This window comes from Giraffa tippelskirchi, chromosome 7 (genome assembly GCF_054371585.1).
Source record: "Giraffa tippelskirchi isolate mGirTip1 chromosome 7, T2T-mGirTip1v1.2.pri, whole genome shotgun sequence".
Taxonomy (NCBI): Eukaryota; Metazoa; Chordata; class Mammalia; order Artiodactyla; family Giraffidae; genus Giraffa; species Giraffa tippelskirchi.
The window spans coordinates 108,346,817-108,367,099 of NC_137281.1; the positions used below are offsets into that span (position 1 = coordinate 108,346,817).

Sequence of the window (20,283 nt, forward strand, 5' to 3'; positions counted from 1 at the left end):
TGAAATCAGCTCCTTTTATTGGAGACCAGAGTTTAAGTCAAGACCTAAATGCTGGGTATGCTCACTAGGGTGTCATTGCTCCTAGGGCCTCAGAGGACAGAGCAAGGAAATACATGTATATACTAACCTGCCCACACATGCAAACAGATATACACACATTTAGTTCTATATTTGTCTCTCTCTATATATTAAAACCATATTTGAGTTCATAGTGATATGTTCTGTTCCCAACACCACAAGGCTCATTCCAACCTTTTCTTATTTGTACCTTTTTTTTTTTCCTAATGGTGAGAAACCTGGCTTTCATTATCTGTAATACTGTATACCAATTTATTTGTTCATTTTTAGAATGCACATCAAGTAGTGACCAATTGCTCACCCTTCTGAGGAACATTTGCCAATTAGAGTGCACTGTGTGTATACAAGTTTTTTTCTTGTCTTTAAACCTTCTAGTATCTAGTCAACATACTGTTTTTCGAAATTACTTAGGTTAATTCTTTTCTTCCTCATTTCCTTTAGTGTGGTTATATTCAGTTCAGTTCAGTCGCTCAGTCGTGTCCGACTCTTTGCAACCCCATGAATCGCAGCACACCAGGCCTCTCTGTCCATCACCAACTCCCGGAGTCTACCCAAACCCGTGTCCATTGAGTCAGCGATGCCATCCAACCATCTCATCCTCTGTCGTCCCCTTCTCCTGCCCCCAGTCTTACCCAGGATTAGGGTCTTTTCCAATGAGTCAACTCTTCACATCAGGTGGCCAAAGTATTGGAGTTTCAGCTTCAACATCAGTCCTTCCAATGAACACCCAGGATTGATCTCCTTTAGGATGGATTGATTGGCTCTCCTTGCAATCCAAGAGACTCTCAAGAGTCTTCTCCATCACCACAGTTCAAAAGCATCAATTCTGCGGCGCTCAGCTTTCTTCATCGTCCAACTCTCACATCCATACATGACCACTGGAAAAACCATAGCCTCGACTAGACGGACTTTTGTTGGCAAAGTAATGTCTCTGCTTTTAAATATGCTATCTAGGTTGGCCATAACCTTCCTTCCAAGGAGTTAAGCGTTTTTTGATTTCATGGTTGCAATCACCATCAGCAGTGATTCTGGAGCCCAAAAAAACAAAGTCTGCCACTGTTTCCACTGTTTCCCCATCTATTTCCCATGAAGTGATGGGACCAGATGCCATGATCTTAGTTTTCTGAATGTTGAGCTTTAAGCCAACTTTTTCACTCTCCTCTTTCACTTTCATCAAGAGGCTCTTTAGTTCTTCTTCACTTTCTGCCATAAGGGTGGTGTCATCTGCATATCTGAGGTTATTGATATTTCTCCCGGCAATCTTGATTCCAGCTTGTGCTTCTTCCAGCCCAGCGTTTCTCATGATGTACTCTGCATGTAAGTTAAATAAGCAGGGTGACAATATACAGCCTTGACATATTCCTTTTCCTATTTGGAAACAGTCTGTTGTTCCATGTCCAGTTCTAACTTGCTTCCTGATCTGCATACAGGTTTCTCAAGAGACAGGTCAGATGGTCTGGTATTCCCATCTCTTTCAGGATTTTCCACAGTTTACTGTGATCCACACAGTCAAAGGCTTTGGCATAGTCAATAAAGCAGAAATAGATGTTTTTCTGGAACTCGCTTGCTTTTTTGATGATCCAGCAGATGTTGGCAGTTTGATCTCTGGTTCCTCTGCCTTTTCTAAAACCGGCTTGAACATCTGGAAGTTCACGGTTCATGTATTGCTGAAGCCTGGCTTGGAGAATTTTGAGCATTACTTTACTAGCATGTGAGATGAGTGCAATTGTGCGGTAGTTTGAGCATTCTTTGGCATTGCCTTTCTTTGGGATTGGAACGAAAACTGACCTTTTCCAGTCCTGTGGCCACTGCTGAGTTTTCCAAATTTGCTGGCATATTATTCATCTGTAATCCAGTTAGGTTCTTACTCTTTGTATTCTATTTTGGGTTCCCCCAGTTCTGGTTGATTTTTATTTATTTTGGTATATGAGACATTGCTATTACTAAAATATACTTAGAGAATTGTCACTTCTTATTCCTACTACCCTATTCCCATTCTCTTCCCCCCACCTTTTCCCTCTCCTGTTTTCCATGACTTTAGGTAACCAGTTTTTTTAGTTTCTGGTTTATCCTTCCATTATCTCTTCTGCACAAATGAACAGATTCTGTGTATGTGTGTGTGTGTTTTACATTTCTTTTTCCCCTTGCATACAGTTTTTTAAATTGAGGTACAATTCACACAACACAAAGCTTCTTTTTCTGAAGTGTACAAAATCATTGTTTTTCAGTCTATTCATAAGGCTTTGCAGCCATTACCACTACCTAATTTAGAACATTTTCATTACCCTGAAATGAAACCCTGTATTCATTAGTAGTCACTTCCTGTTCCCCTTTCCCCAGCCACTAGTAACCACTCATCTACTTTCTGTTTGTATGAATTTGTCTATTTTGTACATTTCATGTAAATGTGGAATTAGATAATAGGTGGACTTTTGTGCCTAGCTTCTTTCACTTAACGTAATCTTTTCTAGGTTCATCTATGTTGTAGGATGTGTCAGTACTTCATTCCTTCCTATGACTGAACAATATTCCATTATATGAATATACCACACTTTGTTCATCCATGCACACTTATTAGACATTTGATTTTCATTTTTTTAAATACAAGTTTTTATGTGGACATATGTTTTCAGTTCCTTTGGGTATATATTTGGGAGTGGAATTACTGGCTCATAAGATAACTTTTTGAGGAACTGCCAAATTGTTTTCCAGTTCTTTTCTTTCTTACATGAAGAATGGCATGGTATAAATATTCTGTGCACCTTTTTTCAAAAGGGTCATCCTTTTGAAGCGATCAGTCTTTTGATATTCTGCATTCTTATTTTTTTAATTAAAATTTATTTTTTGATCTCACTATGTGGCTTATGGGATTTTAATTCCCTGAGCAGGGATTGAACCTCACGCCCCCCCAGCAGTGAGAGTGCTGAGTCCTAACCAGTGGATCACCAGGGGATTCTCAGATATTCTCCATTCTTTTTTTTTTTTTAATAGTTGTATAGTACTCTCCTGTGTAGATGTGCTCTCAGTTATTCAGTCATTCTTCTTTGAGCATTTAGGTTGCTTCTTATGTTTTGCAGTTATAAACAATTTTGTAGTACATGACCTATGTATATGTATTTTTGTAGTGTAAAAGATACATTAATATCTTCAGGGTAGATTTTTATAAATGGGATTGCTGGGTCAAAAGTTCTGTACATATGTAATTTTGCTAGATATTGCTAGATTTTTCTCCAGAAGGATTGTACTAATTTGTATTCCTATCAGTAATATATGAGAGCACCTGTTTTCACCACAGCTTTAACCAACAGAATGTGTCATTATGCTTTCTAAATTTTTTTTTTTGCCAGAGATGACTGATTTTAAAAAGTACCCTGCAGTTATTTCAGTGACCTGAATCTGTTGTGAAAGGGCACTTATTGCCTGCCATTGGCAGATTCTCATAGCTTGAAAATGAGCTATATTGTCCACTAATATTGTACTGATACATGTAGGTTATTTTGTGGAGGGGAAATTGACTAGAATGCAGTTTCCTGGTCTAGCTAGGATTGCTCATTTGAGACTTTTTGTATTTAATGGAGTTGCTGCATTGATTTATAATTCCTTGCTCTGAAATACTTGTGGAGTTTAACAAAGGATAACTGAAATTGTGAGGAGAATTTTGTTATCTCTAGAGTATGTATGAGATACTAATTATTGGCTCACACGGTCTGCTAGTTATTTTGAACAGGACATACAGGACCTATTGACACTATGGTTTGATAGTTATTTGACCAGTAATGGCTTTATCTGGAACCTGTTTTATTTCCATATGAAAGAAGGCCAGTCTTAAGGAAGGTGAAATCTAGAATTTGAAGTTCTGGGTTAGGATAATCCTGTCAGATTTTAGTGGTGCCAGTAACCAAGACAACATGAAAAACATCCCCATCTTACAAGGAAACTTGTTCTGCCCATTGAGGCTGGGGATTTAGGTTCTTTCCCCAAAAGCGACATTGTTCCAGGTGCTTGGAACAGATTAATGAAAAAAAGATTCTTGTATTAGAGGAGCTTACATTCTAGTGGTTTTTTGATGAACTCATGGTCTCAGGAAAATAGATACTGAGTTCTGATAGAATCAGTAGAGGTCTGGTGTAGGCTTAAAAACACCTTTGGTAGTATAAAAACCTCAAATAACACTTTATTTTACTGATTACATAGAGAAGCCATGAAAAGTTTACCACTGAATGGTAACTTATGTTGTTCACCATTTTTTTTCCCTCTCATTTTAAGTGATTTCTACTATTGCTACTACTAGTAGTGTGTGTGATAGTCGCTCAGTCAATGTCCAGCTCTTTGCAACTCCATGGACTGTAGCCTGTCAGGCTCCTCTGTCCATAGAATTCTCTAGCCAAGAATACTGGAGTGGGTTGCCATTTCCTTCTCCAGGGGATCTTCCAGACTCAGGGATTGAACTCTGGTCTCCTTCATTGCAGGCAGATTCTTTACCATCTGAGCCACCAAGGAAGCCCAGTAGAATAATAATAGTAAGATAATAGTATACTATAGTTTTTTCCTCAACTGTAGTTCCATGAGAGATGAGCATTAATTGTATGTGAAGAATTAACTTCTCTCCAGTGCATCCAAAATGGCACTAGTTATGTACTGTCCTTGGGATAACTGAGAAAAGATTTACTTCAGTATTCATTTCAAGTTTTATGGTTCAAATGATGAACCTAGTTGAGGAAGGTCATGGTCATTATATAATAGTTAATTAGGTGGGTTTTTTTTTTTCTGACTTATTACCACTTATTAGCAGAGTGATGTTGGATGAGTTTTAATCTCTGAGGCTGTTTCCTGATCTATAAAATGTTCCATAGTTGCTACCTCATAGGGCTCACGTGAAACTCAATATTTTGGCCACCCGATGCGAAGAGCCGACTCATTGGAAAAGATCCTGTTGCTAAGAAAGATTGAAGGTAAAAGGAGAAGGGGGTGGCAGAGGATTAGATGGTTAGATAACATCACTGACTCAATAGACATGAATTTGAGCAAACTCTGGGAGATAATGGAGGACAGAAGAGCCTGGCATTCTGCAGTTCATTGGGTCACAAAGACTTGAACACGACGTAGTGACTGAACAACAGGGGTTGTGTAAAGATTAAATGAAAGCATTTTTTCCACCTATATTTATCCATTTCTGTGACTTTAAAAACTAAGTGTTAATTGACTTCCACATTTATATCTTTAGCCCAGAGCCCTTCCTTGAGGTACAGGGTCATAGTTCATCAGCTTATTCCACATCTCATTTGGCTGTCTAAAAGACTTCTCAAACATAGAAGTTGTGATCCCTGTCCTCACCATTTTCTTTGAATGTATCCTTAGTAAATTGGCAGGATCAATTAACTAGTCACTCAGACCAAAAAGCTTAGTGTCAACTGTGCCTCTTTTGTTTATACCCTATAATCAGACCATCAGCAAATCTTTCTAGTTCTATCTTTTGAATATATTTCTAATCTGATCAGATGTTACCATCTCTACCTTATTACTCTGGTCTAAACCACCATCATCTCCTGGGTAGATAATTACAATAGTCTCTTAACTGTTTTCCCACTTGCTCTCCTACAGTCTCTTCTGTGTTTCATAGCTAGAATGGTCTTTTAAACTGTTAATCAGATAGGCCACTCCTCTGTCTAATACATTGTAATGACTTCCTTTTGTAGTTAAAATAACATCTAGATTCCTAACCATGGCCTATAAAGTCGTTCCTGATGTCGTCCTTGTCTACCTCTCTGTTCACTCCATTTCTGCTGCATTGAACTTCACTATATTCTTTGATCATGCTGGGTGCATTCCCAGGGCTTAATGCTTGCTCATGCTCTGCTCTTCTTTTAGGTCTCTGCACTGCTTGCTCCCACACATCATTCGTGTCTGCTTAAAAAGGGGTTCAGAGAGTCTACTTCTTTAGAGAGATCTCCAATGATCACACTATACAAACTAGTGATCACCTTGCCCCTAATTTCTCCTTGTCTTTCTTGCATTACTTTATTTTTTTTTATGGTATGCTTTCTGAAATGTAATAATTTGTCTACTTGTTTATTACTTGTCTTCCTCACTAGAATGTAAACTCTGAGAGCAGGAACTTTATATCCAGTTCATTCCAGTGCCTAAAAAAGTCCCTGACACACAGTAAGCCAGAGATGCAGCGCTAGGAAATTGTGTACTAAAATTATCTCTAAATTAGATTAAGTGATTCTACCTTTTAAAGATTTTTAAGCCAAAGGAGAACTATTAAATCAGTTAAATGATGCTGTGATTTTTTTTTTTTTGCATTAAATACTTACATGTGAAATGTTAAGATTTAGAACTTATTATCAAGATTATATATTTATGCAAAGGATGTGCTAAGTAACATTTAAAGAATAAGCTTGGAGTGTAGCTCTTGTGTTTGTTGCAATGTTTAACATTCTTTGGTTGTCCTCTAATTATAATGTTAGTGATGTTAATGTTATAGTAATATTTCCTCTTACTCTGGTAAACTATTTTTCCTCACTCTAAATTCTTGATTTAAAGTTTCTGTTGATCTTGATTTTGGAGGGGAATGCGTTATTATCTGAGCCTTTTCTTTTTAAACTTAATATAGTAGCATTTGTAGACACCCTTTTAAATATTGTCATTTAAAAATTTTTATGTATTTTTTTTTTTGGCTTTTCTTAAGATGCGGTGAGCTGAGTCTACTCTCTAGTTGCAGTACCTGAGCTTCTCATTGTGGTGGCTTCTCGTTGCAGAGCATGGGCTCTAGGGTGCTAAGTCTTCAGTAGTTGCTGCACATGGGCTCAGTAGATGTGGTTCCTGGGTTCTAGAGCACAGGCTTAATAGCTGTGGTGCACATTCTTAGTTGCTTAAGTCTGACATGTGGGATCTTCCCGGATCAGGGATCGAACCCATGTCTCCTGCGTTGACAAGTGGATTCTTTACCGCTGAGCCACCAGGGAGGACAAGTTTTGCCATTTTTAAAGACCTTTTCTGCTAGTCACTATACAGTAAAACTGTTCATGGAAAGTTTTATGTGATATAATTCAAATAAGCAAATTTGCTAACTGATAGTATTAGAAATCTAGGATAACCTAGGAATATTATATTATTTATGTGTTAATATAATTTAAAAGCATGTGGGGGGGCCAGTATCTTTTATATAAGGTATCACTGAACTTTTTTATACATCTGAGCATTCAGTGATATATATTTAAATTTTGTCAGTAGTATAGTCATAGTTTCTGACTTCTCAAAATTGCTTATTCTTTTGAAAAGAAGGAGTGATGAAGAATGATGGAGAGATTTATGTAATTTAGTGAAGGTGGTATGGTGGAATGGACAGATGCACATATAAAGAGTTAATATTAGGTAACACTTATTGAGTATTTATTGTACCCCAGGCACTGTTGTAAGAACTTTGCTCTGTTGTATAAATCATATTAAATCTGGTTGAATTGTTTATTATTTAAACCAATTTAACTTGTTTATTTTGTAGATAGGAGATTGAAACACACACAGAAAGGTGCTTGCCCAAGATCTTGTAGCTGGTAAATGGTGGCGCCTAGATTTGAAATCAGAAACAAAGGGAGATGTCGGTAGAGACTGTGCAGGGCAGGGCATGGAAACAACCAGCCTCAGTGTGATGGTTTTATCTGATTTAAAATCCCATCCAAATAATATCATTTGAGCAGGACTACTTTACATAGGTGTTCAAGAACTCATGTTGACAAAGAGGCAGACTTTTAAGTGTTATGTGTGTGACCTTTTAAAAAATAATTTTAGTTTTTAATTTTGGCTTGCTGGGTCTGTTGCTGTGGGGACTTTTTTCTGGTTGTGGTGAGCTGGGGCTACTCTCTAGTTGTGGTGCTTGGGCTTCTCATCTCATGTGTGTGCTTAATTGCTTAGTTGTGTCTGGATCTTGCGGCCCCATAGACTGTAGCTTGCCAGGCTCCTCTGTCCATGGGATTCTCCAGGCAAGAAAACTGGGTGAGTTGCCATTTCCGACCCAGGAATCGAACTCCGGTCTCTTTCATTGCAGGCCAATTCTTTACTGACTGAGCTATGAGGGAAGCTCTCTTTTCATAGTGGTGTTTTTCTTGTGGAGCTTGGCTCTAGGGCGTCCCAGCTTCAGTAGTTGCTGCTCCCAGGCTCTAGAGCACTGGCTCAGTAGTTGGGGTGCACGGGCTTAGTTGCTTCTTGGCATGTGGGATCTTTCTGGATCAGGGATTGAACCAGTGCCTTCTGTGTTGGCAGGCAAATTCTTTACCACTGAGCCACTAAGGAAGCCCTGCTTTGACTTCTTAAAGAATGTTTCTATCGATAGTTTTATTCTGCCAAAGAAGGTAATAGATGTTTGAAGAGAACAACAGTTGGAATAAGGATTGAACTTTGCTAATTTAAAAAGGTGAATGTTAGTGAATTTTTATACCCTGAAATAAGTGTTTCTTGGTAGACCTTGAAACAGTGATATTAAGTAGCAAGTTTAGTCTGAAAACTGTCTGGAGTGCAAACAAGTAGTAAAATAATAATGCCTTACATTTGTATACGGCTTTTCACTTTTCCAAGTAGTTTGGGAAACATCTCAATTTATCTTCGTAACACCTCTGTGGAATAGGCAGGATAGATATTTTGCCATTTGATAAGTTTCCACAGAGGAGAAAGGTGCTTGCCTCAGGAACAAGCCCTTGAATAACCTCTAGTTTCTAGACCCTCTTTTATGAAGAGTCTATTCCTAAAGGACATCGCTGTTGCTTTGCAAAACTGCCAGAGTGTAAGTGGTGGACTTCTGCATTGTATGGTGTTACGGACTTGATCTCTTACATTACTGATTGAGAATTTCTTCATCTGGAGGCAGAATATACTTGGCATGATGAATTTGGGCAAAGATGGCCTATTGTAATTGGTATGTTCTTAGTGTTTGTTATACTTAGCCTAGACATTTTTAAGAAATATAGCTTAGATTAAAAATATAATTCTAGTAGCAACACAGTTGTAATCTTTTTTAAACTGATATTTTTCGTTAAGACCTTTTCCAGTTCAGTACAGTTCAGTCCCTCAGTTGTGTCCAACTCTTCGCAACCCCATGAACTGCAGCATGCCAGGCCTCCCTGTCCATCACCAACTCCTGGAGTCCACCCAAACCCATGTCCATCGAGTTGACGATGCCATCCAGCCATCTCATCCTCTGTCGTCCCCTTCTCCTCCTGCCCTCAATCTTTACCAGCATCAGAGTCTTTTCCAATGAGTCAGCTCTTCGCATCAGGTGGCCAAAGTATTGGAGTTTCCGCTTCAACATCAGTCCTTCCAGTGAACACCCAGGACTGATCTCCTTTAGGATGGACTGGTTGGATCTCCTTGCAGTCCAAGGGACTTTCAAGAGTCTTCTCCAACACCACAGTTCAAAAGCATCAATTCTTTGGCACTCAGCTTTCTTTATAGTTCAGCTCTCACATCCATACATGACCACTGGAAAAACCATAGCCTTGACTAGACGGACCTTTGTTGGCAAAGTAATGTCTCTGCTTTTTAATATGCTGTCTAGGTTGGTCATAACTTTCCTTCCAAGGAGTAAGCATCTTTTAATTTCATTGCTGCAATCACCATCTGCAGTGATTTTGGAGCCCAGAAAAATAAAGTCAGCCACTGTTTCCACTGTTTCCCCATCTATTTGCCGTGAAGTGATGGGACCAGATGCCATGATCTTAGTTATCTGAATGTTGAGCTTTAAGACAACTTTTTCACTCTTTTTCACTTTCATCAAGAGGCTCTTTAGTTCTTCTTCACTTTCTGCTGTAAGTGTGGTGTCATTTGCATATCTGAGGTTATTGATATTTCTCCCGCCAATCTTGATTCCAGCTTGTGCTTCTTCCAGCCCAGCGTTTCTCATGATATACTCTGCATATAAGTTAAATAAGCAGGGTGACAATATACAGCCTTGATGTACTCCTTTTCCTATTTGGAACCAGTCTATTGTTCCATGTCCAGTTCTAACTGTTGATTCCTGACCTGCATACGATTTCTCAAGAGGCAGGTCAGGTGGTCTGGTATTCCCATCTCTTTAAGAATTTTCCACAGTTTATTGTGATCCACACAGTCAAAGGCTTTGGCATAGTCAATAAAACAGAAGTAGATGTTTTTCTGGAACTCTCTTGCTTTTTCGATGATCCAGCGGATGTTGGCAGTTTGATCTCTGGTTCCTCTGCCTTTTCTAAAACCAGCTTAAACATCTGGAAGTTCACGGTTCACGTATTGCTGAAGCCTGGCTTGGAGAATTGTAAGCATACTTTACTAGCGTGTGAGATGAGTGCAATTGTGTGGTAGTTTGAACATTCTTTGGCATTGCCTTTCTTTGGGATTAGAATGAAAACTGACCTTTTCCAGTCTTGTGGCCACTGCTGAGTTTTCCAGATTTGCTGGCATATTGAATGCAGCACTTTCACAGCATCATCTTTTAGGATTTGAAATAGCTCAGCTGAAATTCCATCACCTCCACTAGCTTTGTTCGTTGTGATGCTTCCTAAGGCCCATTTGACTTCACATTCCAGGATGTCAGGCTCTAGGTGAGTGATCACACCACTGTGATTATCTGGGTTGTGAAGATCTTTTTTGTACAGTTCTTCTGTGTATCCTTGCCACCTCTTCTTAATATCTTCTGCTTCTGTTAGGTCCATACCATTTCTGTCCTTTATCAAGCCCATCTTTGCATGAAATGTTCCCTTGGTATCTCTAATTTTCTTGAAGAGATCTCTAGTCTTTCCCATTCTGTTGTTTTCCTCTATTTCTTTGCATTGATCACTGAGGAAGGCTTTCTTATCTCTACTTGATATTCTTTGGAATTCTGCATTCAAATGGGTATATCTTTTCTTTTCTCCTTTGCTTTTCGCTTCTCTTCTTTTCACAGCTATTTGTAAGGCCTCCTCAGACAGCCATTTTGCTTTTTTGCATTTCTTTTTCTTGGGGATGGTCTTGATTCCTCTCTCCTGTACAGTGTCATGAACCTCCATCCATAGTTCATCAGGCACTCTGTCTATCAGATCTAGTCCCTTATATCTATTTGTCACTTCCACTGTATAATCATAAGGGATTTGATTTAGGTCATACCTGAATGGTCTAGTGGTTTTCTCCACTTTCTTCAATTTAAGTCTGAATTTGGCAATAAGGAGTTCATGGTCCGAGCAACAGTCAGCTCCTGGTCTTGTTTTTGCTGACTGTATAGAGCTTCTCCATCTTTGGCTGCAAAGAATATAATCAGTCTGATTTCGGTGTCGACCATCTGGTGATGTCCATGTGTAGAGTCTTCTCTTGTGTTGTTGGAAGAGGGTGTTTGCTATGACCAGTGCGTTCTCTTGGCAAAACTCTATTAGCCTTTGCCCTGCTTCATTCTGTACTCCAAGGCCAAATTTGCCTGTTACGCCATGTGTTTCCTGACTTCCTACTTTTGCATTCCAGTCCCCTGTAATGAAAAGGACATCTTTTTTGGGTGTTAGTTCTAGAAGGTCTTGTAGGTCTTCCTAGAACTGTTCAAGTTCAACTTTTTCAGCATTACTGGTTGGGGCATAGACTTGGATTACCATGATATTGAATGGTTTGCCTTGGAAAGGAACAGAGATCATTCTGTCATTTTTGAGGTTGCGTCCAAGTACTGCACTTTGGACTCTTTTGTTGACTATGATGGCTACTCCATTTCTTCTAACTGATTCCTAACCACAGTAGTAGATATAATGGTCATCTGAGTTAAATTCACCCATTCCAGTCCTTCTTAGTTCACTGATTCCTAGAATGTCGACGTTCACTCTTGTCCTCTCCTGTTTGACCACTTCCAATTTGCCTTGATTCATGGACCTAACATTCCAGGTTCCTATGCAATAGTGCTCTTCACAGCATCGAACCTTGCTTCTATCACCAGTCCCATTCACAACTGTTTCTGCTTTGACTCCATCCTTTTATTCTTTCTGGAGTTATTTCTCCACTGATCTCCAATAGCATATTGAGCACCTACTGACCTGGGGAGTTCATCTTTCAGTGTCCTATCTTTTTGCCTTTTCATACTGTTCATGGGGTTCTCAAGGCAAGAATACTGAAGTGGTTTGCCATGCCCTTCTCCAGTGGACCACATTCTGTCAGACCTCTCCACCATGATCCGTCCGTCTTGGGTGGCCCCATACTGCATGGCTTAGTTTCATTGAGTTAGACAAGGCTGTGGTCCATGTGATCAGATTCGCTAGTTAGTTTTCCAGTTAGGCTGTAGTAATATTGATGCTGTTTTGATTATATTGTAGATTAGCATAGGGGTAGGGCACGTTGCTTCTTTGAAATCTAAAAGGGTGTTGTGATAGCTTCTGAAAAGACCCATGTAATGTGTGACAGTAGGGAAATGCTGATAAAAATTTAGTATGTCACCTGTTCCTCCTGTTCATTTTGAAACTATTCCGAATTGCACTGATTAAGTTGGTCTGAGATATTAAGAGGAATTTTTCAAAACTCTTAAAGATATGCTGTATAAGGGAATAAAGTCAGGTGCAAATTTACAGAATCACTTCACTTTAATGATGATTGGTAAAATGTGACATTGTTTTTCAGAAATCTATATGATTGCTGAATGTTTTGTATTTTTAAGTTGCATCTTTCATTTCTCAGTGTTATTCTCCTTTTCTATGGTGCTCTCTTGTAATTGCCTCCTTATTACCACCCCCTCCCTCTTGGTCTGCCATCTGTTGGCTTGGCTCGGCTCTTTATTTCAGTATAGGAAGGCAGGAAAGAGTTCTTGTACTCAAGATAAAACTAGTCCTGTTTGGAGCTCGGTGAGCTGGAGCATTTATACAATATGTCTTCTGATGATAAATTCCAGAAGTTCCATAAGCCCACGGGAATAGTAGCAATGACTCTGCAATACTGTCTACAACTTAAATAAAAATTTAAAAAAATAATAATTAGACTATTATTTTCATGAAAAGCCATAAACTGGCTGGATATTATTAACAGGCTTGTAAATAAGAATTAATTACATAGGAGAGTTTAGCATATTGAGTATTAGTGAAATTCTTCTCAAATGATTTCATACTTTATAAACATGACTTGTTCATGGTAAACTTAAATTCACTTATGCATGACTGTGCATTAATCTTTTATGGGAATACGTAGAGGCTATTTGCAGTCCTAGGTAGATAATTCAATTCCAAGACTGTTTATTTTAAAAAATATTTTTATTACAAAATCTTTTAAACATATACTAAAAGTAGAAAGAAAAGTATAAAGAGGTCCCATGTACCTATCATTGAACCTTCATGAGTAATTATAGACAATCTTATTTTCTTTATATTTCTGTCTACCACTACACACTCCCAGTTCTGGACTTTTTTGAACCATATCCTGGACATATTTAATTTGTAAAATTTAGGTACTTCAGTATGACCTCTAAAAGATAGTCATTTTCTCTTTTTTTAAAGTAAGCATAATACCATTATCTTAAAAATTTTTATAACAAGGTGTTAATATCATCAAACATGTAGTCAGGTTTTGTATGTTTCTGATTGTTTTATATATATATATATATGTATATATATATATATATATATACATACACACAGTTTGCTTGAAGTGGATTCCAAATAAGGTCTGCACTTTACAATTATCTTGTATATTAAATCACTTTTAAGCTTTAGGCTCTTCTTCCTTTTTTTTTTTCTTTTTTTGTTAATTTAAGAAACCAGGTTTTTGAGAAGTTTCCCATAGTCTCATTTTGCTGATTGCATCTCTGTACTGTAATGTCTTACTCCTTGGAAGGAAGATTATGGCCAACCTAGATAGCATATTTAAAAGCAGAGACATTACTTTGCCAACAAAAGTCCGTCTAGTCAAGGCTATGGTTTTTCCAGTGGTCATGTATGGATGTGAGAGTTGGACGGTGAAGAAAGCTGAGCGCCTCAGAATTGATGCTTTTGAACTGTGGTGTTGGAGAAGACTCTTGAGAGTCCCTTGGACTGCAAGGAGATCCATTCAATCCATCCTAAAAGAGATCAATCCTGGATGTTCATTGGAAGGTCTGATGTTGAAGCTGAAACTCCAATACTTTGGCCACCTCATGCGAAGGGCTGACTCATTGGAAAAGACCCTAATGCTGGGTAGGATTGGGGGCGGGAGGAGAAGGGGACGACAGAGGATGAGATGGTTGGATGGCATCACCGACTCGATGGACATGGGTTTGGGTAGACTCCGGGAGTTGGTGATGGATAGGGAGGCCTGGCGTGCTGCAATTCATGGGGTCGCAAAGAGTCAGACACGACTGAGCGACTGAACTGAACTGTAATGTCATTTAACACGTTCTGTACCCTGAATTTCTTGTAGTAAATTGATAGATTTGTCAAATTTTTTTTTCTTTTGGTAGATGTACTTCATAGGAGTAATTTGTGTTTCCATCAGGTCTTGTTCTCTTTTTGTGATGTTGGCAGTTATTGATGATCATTCATCAGGGATTGCAAAATAGTGAAATTCTGTTGTTCATGTATTAGATGTTTTGGTTTTTTTTTTTAAGATGGTGTTTTTTAGGATAGTCCTTCAACAGTGTGAATTGTACATTTTGGGCCTTGTATTTATATCTGAATGGGTTCTGGGATGATTTGACAAGGTTCTCTACTATATTTTTTTAAAAGGAAAGAGTGCAGATCTTTATTATTGAAATTCCAGAAAAAACTTGGGAATCTTGAATAACTAGCATTTTACATTTGGCCAATAAATAGCTGAACATCCCATCATGAGATAACAGCTTGTCTTATAGCATGTGTAGCTGGTCATTGGGGTTTGTTCTTTTGCAGTCAGTGTTCATTTTCAGAAATTTCAAAAGTAATTTGTTCAAGGCAGCAGTTATTAGTTTTTTGAGTCTGATTTCTTGGCATGAATTTGAGAATAGGCTTTGGTGTGAATCAGATTTAAGAAATTTTGAGTTAATGTAACATAGCATATTCTATATTAAAAGTTGTCAAAGAACTAGAGCAGCAGCACTTCCCAATGTAGATCCTTGACAAGAAGGTTTTGAGGTCAGGTAAACAGATACACTATGTGTACTTTTTCCTCTCTTGATACATAATATAGTACATGTTAACATGTAAAAGACCTACTGTAAGGAACCTGTTTAATATTAACTCAACATTTTCCAAATTTGTTTGATAACTGAGGCTTCCCCCTGTTCCCCCATAGCATCTTGAAGAACTAGGGGGACAAATTTTCCGTAGGAAACAGATTTTGGGAAATATTGGATTGGAGGGTTTGAACAGAGAATAAAGAAAAATGTCTAATGATGATGAGTGTGTGTTACTTCACTACAGTGATATGGGGAAATTTTTGATAGACAAATAATAAGATGGAAGGTATATACGTATATGTGTGGGTGATTCATGTTGATACATGGCAGAAACAAAGCAATTATCCTCCAATTAAAAATAAATAAAAATTTAAAGAATAAGACATTTTTTCCAATGAGAATAAAAGTAAGAGGCAAATGTTGGTTGGTTGTTTTATCTTAGCCTGTAAGCGTTATACTTTTAGAGAAGCCATGTTAGGAAAGGACTTCAGTCGTGTATAACATTACATGCTAGGCACTGTTTTCAGTCCTTTATATATAATTTGTAATTTGTTAATCTTTACAACAAACTTATCCAGTAGGTACACTGTTGTTATCCCAGTTTTACAGATAGGGAAATTGAGGCACAGAGAGATTAAGCACATAGTTCAAGGTTACACTGCAGAGTTGTTGATACAGCAGAGCCAGAATCTAAACCTAGGCACCTGGCTTCAGAGTCCTTGTGCATAGCCACTGCTCTACACTGCACGATGTGGCAGATGGAGATCATGAAATGCAAATTAGATTAAGAGGGGATATAAACTCTGCTTGGAAGGACCATACATATTTTCTTTAACTTTCAGGCAATCAGGGTCTGAGAGAAGAATGTGGAGAGCTGACTGTGTCCCAGTGAAGATAGAAAACATGGAAACCTGGAAACTCTTATCCATAAAAAAGGTACACCTCTCAAAGATATAGATTAGATGGATGTAAGTAGAATGCTGAGTTAAGAGGACACTGTTATACTAGAATTTCAGATGTAGAAGGGAATTGGAGCTTACTTTATAAGACCCGTTCATTTTATATATGAGATCTGAGGTTCCACAGTTTGTTCATGTGCTTGTAGTAGTAATCATAGCTCACATAAGTGTACTTCATTTTGCATTTTTACTTCATTCTATATTCATATAGATTCTTGTTTGATCCTCTAAACAATCCTGAAAGGCAGGTGGGTCCTATTTTTCTACAACAAAGCTGGGTTTTGGTATATTTTTTTTTTGGTGGGGGCGCATACCACGTGGCATGCAGAACTTCCTTGATCAGGGATCAAACCTGTGCCCCTTGCATTGGAAGCACAGAATCTTAACTGCTAGACCGCCAGGGGAGTCCAAATCTGGTTCTTGAATTTAGATATGGTACATCCTAAAGGCTAAGAGTTCGTGTACTAAATCACATTGCCTCAGTTCTTAATGAATAACATGTAAGAGTAGTGTATGCTTTTGGAATGAGATGACTTGGGTCAGAAAGAAAAGCTGCATTTTGACAAATGGAAGTGACTCCCTCCTAAGTGTAAAAGATAGTATGTGCTAATTAGAAACAGTAATTTTTAGATGGTATAGAGGAATATAAAGAAAAAAGTAAAAACTACCTCACCACACAGAGTAACTACTGTTAAATTCTAATGTGTAGTTCTTGAGATTTTTTTCTAGATTTTTATATACTCAGAATTGTTTCAAAATTTTATATATATATATATATATATATATCTTTATAACCTAACATGTTGTGTTCTTAAAAGAGAATATTCATAGGCATTTGGTCTTTTGCCTCTAACATAGTAAAAAAAAAAGGTACATGCAGGGACAATAGGCATAAAATGATAGCTGCTGCTGCTGCTGCTGCTAAGTCGCTTCAGTTGTGTCCGACTCTGTGCGACCCCATAGACGCATCCTGGGCCAACTGAGATGTGCAGTCCCTTCCCTAGTACACATGGTTTAATAGCTGACCTGTTAGTAACAGGGAGGGTGAATAGATAAAAAAAACCTGTTTGGGGTTAGATTAAGGAGGCAGTGAGTACAGTAGTCACCCCTTATCCATGGTTTCACTTTCTATAGTTTCAGTTTAACCACTGTCAACCATGGTCTGAAAATATTAAATGGAAAATTCTAGAAATAATTCATAATTTTTAAATTGCTTGCCATTCTGAGTGACTTGATTAAATCTTTGGTGGTTCTGCTCCATAAATCATCCCTTTGTACAGTGCTTGAGTTCAGGGAGCCCTTATTTTACTTAAAATACAACAAGAGCAGTGATGCTGGTAATTCGGATATGCCAAAGAAACAGCCAGGTGCTTCATTTAAGGGAAAAGTGAAAGTTATCAACTTCATAAAGAAAATCGTATGCTGAGGTTGCTAAACTCTATGATAAAAATGAATCTTCTACCTGTGAAACTGTGAGAAGGAAATAGAAAATTTGTAATAGTTTTGCTGATGCACCTCAAATTGCTTAAGTTATGGCTACAGTGCATGATAAGTGCTTAGTTAAGATGAGAAAGGCATTATGTTTGTTTGAGAGAAGGACCATATTCACATAACATTTATTATGGTATATTGTTATATATACTGTTTTACAGTGTATTGTTATATTCTATTTTATTATTGTTAATCTCTTACTTTCCTGATTTATACATTAAACTTTATAATGTATAAGTATGATATATATATGTATTGTATATGTATACATATGTATATAATGTATATAATGTATAAGTATATATGCAATGTAAAAGTATATAATGTATAAGTCCATGGTCTGTACAGTCCATGGAATTCTCCAGGCCAGAATACTGGGGTGGGTAGCCTTTCCGTTCTCCAGGGGATCTTTCCAACCCAGGGATTGAACCCAGGTCTCCTGCATTGCAGGCGGATTCTTTACCAGCTGAGCCACAAGGGAAGCCCAAGAATACTGGAGTGGGTAGCCTATCCCTTCTCCAGCAGATCTTCCTGGCCCAGGAATAAAACTGGCGTCTCCTACATTGGAGGTGGATTCTTTACCAACTGAGCTATCAAGGAAGCCCAATGTATATATAGGGAAAACAATATATTTGGATTTGGTGCTGACCTTAGTTTCAGGTATCCACTAGGGGTCTTGGAACATATTTCTTGCAGATCAAGAGGGGGTACTGCACTGTAGTATAAAGCTTTATTTTAGTGTTTTTTTCCCTGTAGAATTTGGGATCATTGATTGTTTCGTAGTTTGATGTGGAAAAAACTCTTTTCACACTATACTGAATTAAAAGACAAGTAACTGAGACTCTAAGTAAACATTAAAAAGAATAAAGAATAAGTTGTTTTGAACAGTCTAAATATGGGCTTTTTTAGTGAGTTTGTGTGTTGTGTGGGGAGTATGTAACCATCTCGAATTATCAATATACTGTTGCAGTGGTAGGAGGGGAAAGGACCCTATTGTGTTAGGTTGTGGAAGGGTTTTTTATACTTGAAGTTGGTTCTTTAGCAACTCTCGCTTTCTGTTTTCATGACTACATCTAGTAGTTTGCTTTGTTAATCATTCTCTTTGCCCAAGCAGATTTTTGGCATGATCTTATTTTCAAAATATTTTCTTTTTGAGGGTTAGATTATATTGTATTTACATCTCTTAATATTTCCTTGTTAGTTTTAAATTGATAGTAAAGCTTATGATTTTAGGTATGCTAGTTCTTTTGCATTTCCATATAAATTTTAAAGTAAGTTCATCTATAGATGCAAAAAAATCTTGCCGTGATTTTGATAGGTATTGTACTAAATTTCTAGATCATTTTGAGGAAGAACTGGCATTTTTATATTTAGTCTTCCACTCTAGGAACATGGCATATCTCTTCATTTATTTAGAACTCCTCTGATTTCTTTCATCTGTGACTTGCAAGTTTTAGCCTATAGATCCTGTATATGTTTTGTTAGTCTTGCATCTACGTGTTTTATTTTTAATAAAGTTTAAAACCTTTCAGTCAGAGTATCACATATCTTCATAGAAGTGTATGTAAAGTAAACATATACAGCTTGATTACTTTCATGGAGGTGGAATTATTTTCAAATTTTGCTATTTTCTGTTAACTTGAGAGATTTTCAGAAGGGAGGTAGGATTCAAGATGAAGGAAGGAAGAAAAGCTTTCCATTTCTCCTTTGTCAGGTCTTCGTAGTGTGACTTCACTGTTTTGTTTAAAGGTGAATTCTCAAGGAACATAGTCATAGATAGTTAAGCTCATTTCTAAATTAACTTTGCCATTTAGATTTTTTCTATTGTAATTTACCTCTAATTGTGTTACAATAGATTAGCTTTGATGTTTTCTGATATAAGAAATTCATAACTATTTCAAAACAGTGAAGATGTGGGTTAAAGATTTAAGAGATGGAAAGGTCTGCCTTCTCATTTTTGTTGAACTGGTTATTCCCCGCTTGTTAGCTTCTTTCTGTGTACTTTGTACAGAGCCCAAGCTTAAGTAAACTTGTCATCTTGCTGTCTGGTTTTTATCTTCCTTCTAAGAAGGGTAGGCAACTTAGAGTCTATGTTTATGGGACTGCCCTGGTCCTTTTTGAGTAAGATTCATTATTCTAATTCTGAGTTTATAAAGATGATATCATTATAATTACTTTAAATAACCATGTTTCAGGGAAATTTAAAATGGTATTTGATTAATACAGATACTCCAGAAATAAATGAGTTTGTTATGTATGCTCCACCAGGAAGGACATGGTTAATAATAGAAAAACCATATGTATCAATGAGTTTGTTATGTATGCTCCACCAAGAAGGACCTGGTTAATAATAGAAAAACCATATGTATCATTTAACTCCTCTGTATATTTTTATTGTAAAAGATAATCTTTTTCTTTTTTTAAAAAAAGATAATCTCCCCCCCCCCCATTTTTATCACTGGAGCTCAGCTATGCTTGATTTAGCTATTTCTGCCCACTTCCACAAACTTTTATTTTGAAAATTTTTTAAATCTATAGAAAAGTTGAAGAATAGTCCCAACAAACTCCTATGTGCTTTTCACTTAGTTTCATAGATTGTAACACTTTGTTGCGGGTGCTTTTTTTTCTTTTCTCTAAACACCCGCCCCGCTTCCACACACACAGTTTGCT

At 37.5% G+C, this 20,283-nt stretch overlaps 1 protein-coding gene across 20 annotated transcripts in view; it reads left to right on the forward strand.

The window, feature by feature from the left end:
* The window catches only part of HERC1 (HECT and RLD domain containing E3 ubiquitin protein ligase family member 1), a 208,431-nt gene that overhangs the window by 4,858 nt on the left and 183,290 nt on the right, over positions 1-20,283 (forward strand). For 16 of the 20 annotated variants that reach the window (XM_081507446.1, XM_081507454.1, XM_081507461.1 and 13 more), the window contains exon 2: positions 16,006-16,099. The exons of the other annotated variants lie outside the window; for them this stretch is intronic. The gene's annotated coding sequence lies outside the window, so the exon portion shown is untranslated. The remainder of the gene's footprint in view (positions 1-16,005; positions 16,100-20,283) is intronic. 20 annotated transcript variants of the gene reach the window in all.